Genomic DNA, 10548 nt, shown 5'->3' on the forward strand with positions numbered 1-10548 from the left:
GTTGTAATTTCATTTGAAAACAATCATGCAAAGTGATTTACTTCGTATTTCAGAATGGAATGAGAAGCACTATTAGAGCAGCCAGTGAGGACACAAACCACACTGTCATTACGGAATACCTGTGGAACAGATCGTGGCTGACAGCTCTCTCTGACACACGGGAAAAGCAATCACAAATGGAAGCATTTTCATTTCCATTAATTTAGTTATGGATTAAAACCTGACCCATTTACTAATCGCGGCAGTGGCACGCTTTTGTCAGCGCCCGTGCTGAGGTCCTGGTTGTTAGACAGATTACACCATTAGACTATCATCCCTGCTCTGTATCCGGGACCACCTGAAGGCAGGTGGTGGGTGGGGCTTTAAATCAATCACAATATTTAGAGATAAAGAGACCTACTTTGCTATCCTTTGCAACTACATAGTACATGGAGGATTGGCAGGCAGTTGAGTAGCGGTATATACAGTATGTGATGATGGTGGGGCATGGGTTATTTTTAGATTGGTGCTCTTTTCAGATTTTGTATCTCTTGCTGGAAGGGAAATCAGTGGGTGAGGAACAGGAGGGGAGATAGAGGAGGTAGAGGAGAAGATGGTGGGAGGAGAAGTATGAGGAGGAGGAGGAGATGGAGGAGGAGGTGGGGGGAGAAGGAGGTGAAAGAGATGGGGGAGAAGGCGGAGGGAAGAGAAGTTGGAGGAGGAGGAGCGAGAGGAGGAGGAGAGTGGGTCAGAGAAGATGGGGGTTTGCCACAGAGACAGGCAGCTCCTCTGAGTCAGGAATAGGCAGGCCGATCCTCCAAGTCTGCCTGAGGGGGGCCTGGTTATTACACCAGCGTCTGCTTGGCACCGTGCTCTCCTCTCTCCACTTGGGGCGATGAAGCCATGTGGTGCTGTACCCAGCTTCTCCTTCCACTGTCTCTCCCTTGCCTCCCCCCTGCCTTTTTGTGTATCCCCTAACAGCTGTCCACACGCTTGTTCCACATTGTGCATAGAAAACGACCTATAGGTCTCTGCATGAGAATGATACACCTCAGAATGATGGCCCAGGCTGACTTATGGAAAAGCTGGCAGTGCTTCATATGGTTCTAGAGAGGACCTCTCCAGCTTGGTCCTATGTACATGGGTAGAGAGAATGGCATGGTGAATGACCAATCGTGTGAGTAAATTTCAAGTGTCTCCCAATAGCCACTCCATCTCGGAGATCATCTTGTTGGACATGACATAAATTATAGACAGGATAGATGCTGTTGTAGTACTGAGCATGAGTCGTATGGAGGACACGTACTTCACTCAGGCATTGAGGAGTGAACATGGGATCCACAGAGGAGAAACGTGTTGGTGTAATTTACGTTGTTTGTGGTTCTTTACAGATATTAGAATCCACAGTCTTTAATCAGAGTATCCATTGGCAAAAAGCAGCTTTTAAATTCTATGGGTGGAATGAATCATGGCTGAAGTCAGGGCAGCGTTTCACTGCTAATGGCCGAAGTGCATTAATGTGAAAAGTGCATTAAAACTTTCAATGGTTTATCCGGTAGTCTGTAATAAAAATGGAGAATGTCAATTAAAATCTGCAATATTAATGAAATGATATAAGGCGCAACGATACTGTACAAGGAAGACCCAGTTAGCTGGAGGCATTTTTTTTTTTTTTTCAAATGGTTCAGCTCACTCAAATGGGAAACAGGCGGTTATCCAGTACTTTCAGTGACAGCAACAAGCAGCCACAGCATGTGGGTAGCTAGCCCAGTAGTGGCCTTTTGTGACCACACCAGTCTTCAAGGATAGCAATACACCCTCTTGTGGCAAACAAAATCCATATCACAGTGGATTTCCAATATAGCTACCTCTTTGGCAAAAGTGGTTGCTAAGTTTCCCCTTATTCTTAGAAAGCAATTCCATTTTCCCATTTGACATATCAACAGTAGCAGCTGAGTTGCTTGCTACAGTATCTGTCACTGCAGGTATCACAATCGAAAGTTCTGTTCAAGTGCTTATTGAGGGGATGTTCGATTGAACATCAGTCTCTTGTTCCCCAGTAATCTGATGACCGTCAACAAAAGGACAGCCCGCTTCAAGATATCACAGACATTATTTTACTCTATTACTGTACCTCTGTAGTAATTCTGAAATTACTACAGCCACAACATTGTACTATGCTCTGTCTTACCACATGTTATTAAAGGTCAACATAGGGCAAAAACACAAAAATAACGTATTTAAACTGTAGAACTGATCAATGTACCATCATACCAGGTCATTTATTGTTAAAAATAAAATACAAATGGATGAATAAGATATTTGGCTACAGAAGTGCCGTTTCGTACCGATCTCTTCATCTTCTGTCCACCAAAAAAATCCTATGAAATGAAGTCAACACACACTAGAGGGGTTGCTGGCTAGCTAAAGTGGCTAGTTTAGCCAACGAACTAGCTGCGTCGGTCGCATGACCAAAATTACACATTGACGAACTACCAAAGGCACACTCCATTTCCGTTTGAAAATTGAGAAAGGCGAGGAGTTGAACCTTTTATCGTGCACAACGTCTAGCTTTAATACAATGTTGTTATTAGTGTTATTACAGCATTTCTACACATTTTTAAGAGCAATTCAATGTAAATTGAGATTCTTATTTTGTGACTATGTCTACACAATAGAATCACCACTGAAAATCCCTTTGTAGTGTAGAAATCTATTAGACCTAGCCTTTTCTGCCCTGTGATTGGCCCGCATGCGTTTAATCTTATAAATAGGGTTCATTTGTAATGGTTGTTTCCCCCCTCTTTCTTAAAATCCCAATGTAGCTGTTTTTATATCAATATCAAATCATTTCTGGGTAACAATTAATTCTTAAGTATCTCACTGTAATAGATATCCATTATAATGCTAAAAGTAGCTTTATAGCAAAAAAATATTTCTTAAGCAATACTTTAGCTAGGACTGTCTGGGAGTGCTCTGAATAGGCAGGGGGAAACTGACAACTAGCTGTAACTTTACATAGAGGTTTGGAACTCTCTTTGTTATTGGTCTATTAACCAATTTACCTCATGGTGATGTCACCATGGAAAGCCAAAAACTCCTGCCCATGCAAACCTGCTGATTAAAAGGTCATGTGTAGATTGTATTTTCAACCAGCAACTACCAGGAAAAAACACTGATACATTTTCATTTAGTTTCATTAGCTGTTGTACAATATGACAAAAAACTAATTTTGACTGCCCTTGGCCTCTAACATGGAAGTCCTGTCTGTGGTGCTGAAAATATTCTTTAGGTTAAATTATATGTAGTGGCAGTCCCACAATTCTTGTAGCAAGCAGAGCAATAATCTTAGCATTCTCCATGTGTAGGGTGCTCCCCCCTCTGCCCAGACTACAGCTCGGCTTTCAATACCATAGTGCCTGCACAGCTCACCACAAAGCTCAAGGCCCTGGGACTGAACTCCTCCCTATGCAACTGAGTACTGGACTTCCTTACAGGCCACCTCCAGGTGGTGAAGGTAGGCAACATTACCTCCTCCACACTGGTTCTCAACACGGGGCCCCACAAGAGTGCGTCCCCAGTCCCCTCCTGTACTGCGTGTCCTCACACAGTTCCAAGTCCATCATCAAGTTTGTAGACGACCTGACAGTAGTAGGTCTGATTACCAACAATGACAAGACGGCCTACAGGGAGGATATTCGCACTCTGACGGCGTGGTGCCAGGTAAACAACCTCTCCCCGGATGTCAGCAAAACAAAGGAGCTGATTGTTGACTTCAGGAGGAACCAAGCTGGGCACGCCCCCATCCTCATCAACCGGGCTGCCATGGAAATTGTCAAAATCTTCAAGCTCCTAGGTGTACATATCTCAGAGGAGCTGAAATGGTCAAACCACACATACACAGTGGTGAAGAAGGCACAACAGCTACTCTTCAACCTCAGGATGCTCAAGAAATGTGGCTTGTCCCCCGTTTCTATCACTCAGATGTGGGCAGTATAGGAGCATCATGGCACAAATTGTAAAACTGGCCAATAGTGTCTACCCCCAGACCATCAGGCTGCTGAATAGCCACCACTAGTCAGCTACCTGCTCACCCTGTGCATTGTTTTGTTTCACTTTGTCCTGTATTGTTTGAGCCCGTAGCTAAAGCATTTCACTGTACACTGTAATTACATCTGCAACCCTGTACATGTGACTATTAAACTCTTTCATCTAATCAACATTTCACTTTCTTATGTTTTAAATACATTTTAACAAGACAAATATAATTTGTCATGTTCTGAATCATTCAGCGGGGTCTTTCTCTAACATATCATAAACATTAGAGTGCTGTGAAAAAGTATTTTGCCCCCTTTCTAATTTTGGTCAAAACATATATGTGCTTCAAGTATCAATGGTAAAGTGCTTGCAGAACAATAGCTCCATATGGAGCCTAAGTCCCATTCATGGTTGAAATAAATATCGCTCTCCTGGGGGTGATATGCCACTGAGAGGTACTCATGCTATTCTAGAAAAACAATCATGCAAAACAATTGTAGTCAACAAGTAACTGTGAATGTGATGCAACAGCAGCAAGCCATTCATTGTGGGAAATGCCCACACATGACGTGTGCAATACAATAAGTAGCCTACAATAGGGTAGAGTAAAATCGTGACTTGATATGGGGAAGTTTCTTTGCAGACATTTAGGGGAAAATAATATTCCTTGTCTCTTTAAAAATATTAAGCAGCTTTATTGAAGTTCCTTCCAGGGCCACTAGATGTATCTCTGTTCCATTTTTCGATCAGCGCATCCTCTCGCCAACAGGGACGAGAGGAGACCTCGGCATTTTGTCAAGCAAGTGCACCCTGAATCGTGAGCGAATAAAATATATTTAAGTTATTTATTTTTCGTGTCGTTAAGATAAAGAGGTGTGCGCAAGAGCCGGAGCAAATGGTCGTCTCTGGTGAAGGAAACCGTTTTTGGATTAAAAACACTTTATTCCGGCAGAGGGGGATCCTTTAGTTTTTCTATTCTGCAAAATTGTTGGACGGAATTATGACGGAGTATGAAAAGGCGAGTTTATAACCTTTGAAGTGAAGTATTTTTCTTTGCCAAAGCTTGTGCCTCAGATTTTTGGGGAGATGATTCTAAAGAGCTTTGCACTCTGAAATAACGGGACATGGCACTGAGGGAAATTGTCTGAGGTGACGAGTGGTGGAGATCAAGCCTCATGGTAAATATACAATATTGAAATATGATTGTTCAAACATACTATTCGGTCACAGCCCTTGTCTACTTTTATCAAATGGCGATTTTAAATGTGAGCTTTGAGTCGAGGTCAATTGTAAGATATTGGGAAGGAGGGAAAAACTAGTTCTAGACTACCTAGCCTACATGCATTTATTTTCATGCATAATGTGTATATTAGCCTATATAGCCTATATACATATCCCAGAGTTATGATGAATTTGAAATTGGGATGCTGGCATGGTGGCTACATTCAACGACAGAGCATATTTTGCTATGTTTGGCACATATGCTCCTGTCCAGCTCTCTGTTGAAGTCTCGGTCTTTTGGAAGCTCACACACTCACGTGCTTTCATGTTTAATATGAAAATGTGATTAAACTACTTTCATAATGGTCGGTTGTGCTGATGCCAGTTGCCCAGGTGCTTAGGTCCAAATCACCATCCATTTTAATACCACCTGCAGCCCTGTGAAGAGACCTAACCCTATTTATTAAGTGCAATAAAGAACCAGTAATGCATTTCTCTGTGAATTGTAATACAACATAATCATCACTGATGAAGGAAAATTAATTTCCACCCGTCTTAATTCAATTGAAATGTTAATTGATATTCATTTAGCCATAAGGGTAAATACCTAACGCTGAGTCGGGAATGTATTAGCCTTCATTCATTCATTAATTTCAATGACTATGTTCGGAAATGACTCTCAGATGGTGGATAAGCATTGCTATGCTATGAAGAACTGAATTAGATGGTAAATCGAGTAGGTGACGTTTGAATGGGAAAGTTCAACACTATTGGCTATAGGTACAGGGCACCAGAAAACTGGATAAATGCAGTATTTGTGTGTGCTCAATTTATAGCCCAAAGGCAGAAATAGTCACGGCAGTAAAAAGCTGACTGGATTAGTTTATTTGGCTTTGGCAAATAGTCGTTAATGACATTATCAACAATATGGATGTTTTATGCATGTTTGATATGGGGGATAAACTCACCAATTATCATTACGTGATCTTCGAGCTATTAGTCATTGACTTCCATTGCTATATGCGTACGTGGCCATTTTTCCTACAGTGAGCTCTGTTGTGTTCCTGTTAATTACAGTTTGTATAGACGTGAACACTGCATGCTGTGTCGTTATAGCCACCTTGGATTTTACTCTTGTAAAAGCTCATAAAATGAGGTACCCAATCAAATCGTACACAATATTAGATTCAAGGACAAAGTTGAATGTGATTTGAGATAGAGAGAGACATATGATTGTCCTCTGTTGTGATGCAGGGACAAAAAAGTATATATTATACACATTCATTTGTGACATCGCTCTCAACGCAACTATCCCAGAAGGCCTGGTTGAAAAGACGTCATTATGATGTCTTATTTATATATAGCCTACATCTTTTTACTGACAAGAATATTATGTATGTTTCCGACCACCATATAACCAGTTGATCATAATTGTGGCCTATATCTGACCAGTTGGTCATAGTTCTGACCACTACTGATTCAGAAGGGTTGGGTTAAATGCGGAAGACACATTTCAGTTGAATGCATTTATATTATGTACTATATTATGTACTGGTCATAATTAAGACCTCATCATAACCTGGCAATGACACCTGACTACAGCACTACAGTATTGCAAAGGACAAAGTTGGATATTGAAAAGATTGTTCATTACATTTCTATTTGTTTCCATAGGCACCAATTAAAGTTCAAATCTGCAACATTCATACATTTAAAATAGATCAAGCAATGGCAAAAAAAATCTACATCACAATTTTTTGCACATGTGCATACAGTTATTGTTTCATAATTCCCCCACAGACATTACATGCCTAGAAAGACTGGGACACAATGTATATAGGCCCATTGTTTTGTTTTATTAATAATCAATAAGAGTGGCTTGATTGGGTAGATACTCATCAAGGACTTCTGAGCATAGAATGCTATCTGGAGTGTAGTGGCTCTCCTGACGAGTGGTGTGATGGGTCCGATCTGCAACGAAGATAATCAGCGTATTACAACTTCATACATTTCAGATTTGAAAAGAACTAGAGAAGGACATTCCTGAAGGAACCTTGTGAACCTCCATGGTACTAGTTGAAAAAGTTTGTGGCAATATAGCTTAGAGATAGATGTCTTCCAAAATGAGCAACTTGCTCATATACAGTGCTTTCGGGAAGTATTGAGAGCCCTTGACTTTTTCCACATTTTTTTACATTACAGCCTTATTCTAAAATTAATTAAATCGTTTTTTCCCCCCTAAGCAATATACACACAATACCCCATAATGACAAAGCAAACACAGGTGTTTAGAAGTGTTTGCAAATGTATTAAATACAAAACAACTGAAATATCACATTTCAATAATTATTCAGACCCTTTACCCAGTTCTTTGATGAAGCACCTTTAGCAGTGATCACAGCCTCAAATCTTATTGAGTTTGATTTTACAAGCTTGGTACACCAGTACTTGGGGAGTTTCTCCCATCCCCCTCTGCAGATCCTCTCAAGCTCTGTCAAGTTGCATGGGGAGCGTCACTGCACAGTCATTTTCAGGTCTCTCCAGAAATGTTAGATCAGATTCAAGTCCGGGCTCTGGCTGGGCCAGTCAAGGACATTCAGAGACTTATCCCTAAGCCACTCCTGCGTTGTCTTGGCTGTGTGCTTAGGGTTGTTGTCCTGTTGGAAGGTGAACCTTCACCCCAGTTTGAGGTCCTGAGGGCTCTGGAAAAGGTTTTCATCAAGGATCTCTCTGTATTTTGCTCCGTTCATCATTGTCTCGATCCTTACCAGTCCCTGCTGCTGAAAAACATCCCCACAGCATGCTACCACCACGCTTCACCATAGGGATGGTGCCAGGTTTCCTCCAGATGTGACGCTTGGCATTCAGGCCAAAGAGTTCAATCTTGGTTTCATCAGACCAGAGAATCTTGTTTCTCATGGTCTGAGAGTCTTCAGGTGCCTTTTGGCAAACTCCAAGCGGGCTGTCATGTGTCTTTTACTGAGGAGTGGCTTCCGTCTGGCCACTCTACCATGAAGGCCTGATTTGTGTAGAGATTAAATGGTTGTCCATCTGGAATATTCTCCCATCTCTACAGAAGAACTCTAGAGCTCTGTCAGAGTGACCATTGGGTTCTTGGTCACCTCCCTGACCAAGGCCCTTCTCCCCAGATTGCTCAGTTTGGCCGGGCGGGCAGCTCTAGGAAGAGTCTTGGTGGTTCCAAACGTTGTCCATTTAGGAATGATGGAGGCTACTGTGTTCTTGGGGACATTCATGGCTGCAGACATTTTTCTTTACCTTTCCACAGATCTGTGCCTCGACACAATCTTGTCTTGGAGTTCTACAGACAATTCCTTCGACTTCATGGCTTGGTTTTTGCTCTGACAAGCACTGTCAGCTGTGGGACCTTATATAGACAGGTGTGTGCCTTTCCTAATCATGTCCAATCAATTGAATTTACCACAGGTGGACTCCAATCAAGTTGTAGCAACATCTCAAGGATGATCAATGGAAACAAGAAACACCTGAACTCAATTTCGAGTCTCATAGGGAAGGGTCTGAATACTTATGTAAATAAGTTATTTTAGTTTTTTATGGGGTATTGTGTGTAGATTGCGAAAACAATTAGATTTAATACATTTTAAAATAAGGCTGTAACATAACAAAATGTGGAAAAAGTCAAGGGGTCTGAATACTTTCTGAAGGCACTGTACTTTACATCCTCCTTCACCATTGCGGTTCGGGCCATGTTTAAGAACTTTCCAGAGGGCCTGCAACACATTAACCTCCTGAGTTTTATGGCTTTTCATGACACTTACTATAAGTATAAAAAGATAATAAAATAAATTAACATTTGGCATAATGTGGGCATGCAGGACACGACAGAACAGTAACACACAGTAAAAAAAAACCTGTCAGAATCTACAAAAAAATGATATTTGTCTATGTCAATGTCTCAACTGCTCACTTACTTCTTACTTAACTACAATGGAGCACACACGAGTGGTAGCAAAGGCAATCTGAAACATTTGAAGAGGATATCAAAATTAAACAGTAGTTGAATAATGACCATTTTGAACTCATCTCTAAATGGTAAAGTTTTGCTTAATCTAAATTGCAATGTTCAAACAACTTTTTATAAACACACCGCTCCATAATCCTTAAGACATCCTTAAGGATGACATTATCTTTTTCAAAAGTTGTGTGTCTTTCATATCATTCCTGCACCAAACATAGTTAGAAATGGGTGTAATTGGCAAATCTCTTCCTCTTCTCTGCAACTGTGCACATTTGTGTGTTTGAGTGAGGGCCAGGGAGAATGAGCAAGAGAGAAATGGGATAAACTTTACATGACTCACCGAGGGAGGTGTCTGTTGAATCTGGACACAAGGATTTTGCACCTGAAAAAAAGGCGAGTTAAAATAGGATTTTATTTGCTTTACAAATGTATATTATTAGAGAGGTGCTATTTCAATTGGATCTACTAACACTAAGATCAGGCAAGCATGGGCAGCTGAATAGCATGTCTCTTGGGGAATCCAGTCTCACCTGATGCAGAGAATAAACTTTAATGATCATCAGCATAGCTATTACAAACCTAGCTCTTACTCAAGTGGCTAGTATGAATCAATAAACATTAAAGATCAGAATATCTTTTTGCACACAAAACTAACTGTCAATGATTATGGATTTAAGAAGGGGTGGTTCTGCGCTCTCATTTCCCTGGGATGTGGCAGAATAGGTCAATGGTAAGTGAATGGGTGGCCAAACACTGCTGTAGAGGCCATGCATTTGGTCATTGACATGTTTCAACTCTAAAGGCAGAGTCAAATCATGATGAACCATTCGTTAAGGCAGGGATGGGCAACATTGATGGGGGTGGGGGCTACAGAGAAATGGAACTCGAGCAAAACATTTTAGCAGCCCGCCTCGTGACAGTGAAGATAAAAATAAAAAAAAGTTTTAAAAGTTAATTTCCTGCAATTCTACACATTTTGCCATGCGGCGGAGAGAATATTTTGCAATTTTACAACTAATTTCATGCAAATTTACTCATTTTGCCATTTATTATGATAACTGGTGATCAATCGGGCCCACCCAGGTCATTAATTCAACCATGCTTACTACAAGTTTAGATAACTGGCTGCTAGAATAACTTACCAATAATTAAAAAAAGAATAATGCTGAAATGGGCTCATTAAGTGACTGCTGATGCACAACCAAATTTTGTGTATTCTAGTATTCTAACTCTTAACAGTAAGTTGAGGCCAGTGAGTCCTCCCCCCCAAAAAATATTAGACTAGCTTAAAATGTCTAACACACACAATACAT

General features: G+C 40.9%; 1 protein-coding gene across 3 annotated transcripts in view; it reads left to right on the forward strand.

Moving 5' to 3' along the window:
- Window positions 1–10548, forward strand: part of LOC110521588 (neuroligin-1) — a 338049-nt gene that overhangs the window by 46658 nt on the left and 280843 nt on the right. For 2 of the 3 annotated variants that reach the window (XM_036968744.1, XM_021599245.2), the window contains exon 1: window positions 4788–5195. The exons of the other annotated variant lie outside the window; for it this stretch is intronic. The gene's annotated coding sequence lies outside the window, so the exon portion shown is untranslated. Of the gene's footprint in view, window positions 1–4787; window positions 5196–10548 lie in introns of those variants that run through there. 3 annotated transcript variants of the gene reach the window in all.

This window comes from Oncorhynchus mykiss, chromosome 30, assembly GCF_013265735.2.
Source record: "Oncorhynchus mykiss isolate Arlee chromosome 30, USDA_OmykA_1.1, whole genome shotgun sequence".
Classification (NCBI taxonomy): Eukaryota; Metazoa; Chordata; class Actinopteri; order Salmoniformes; family Salmonidae; genus Oncorhynchus; species Oncorhynchus mykiss.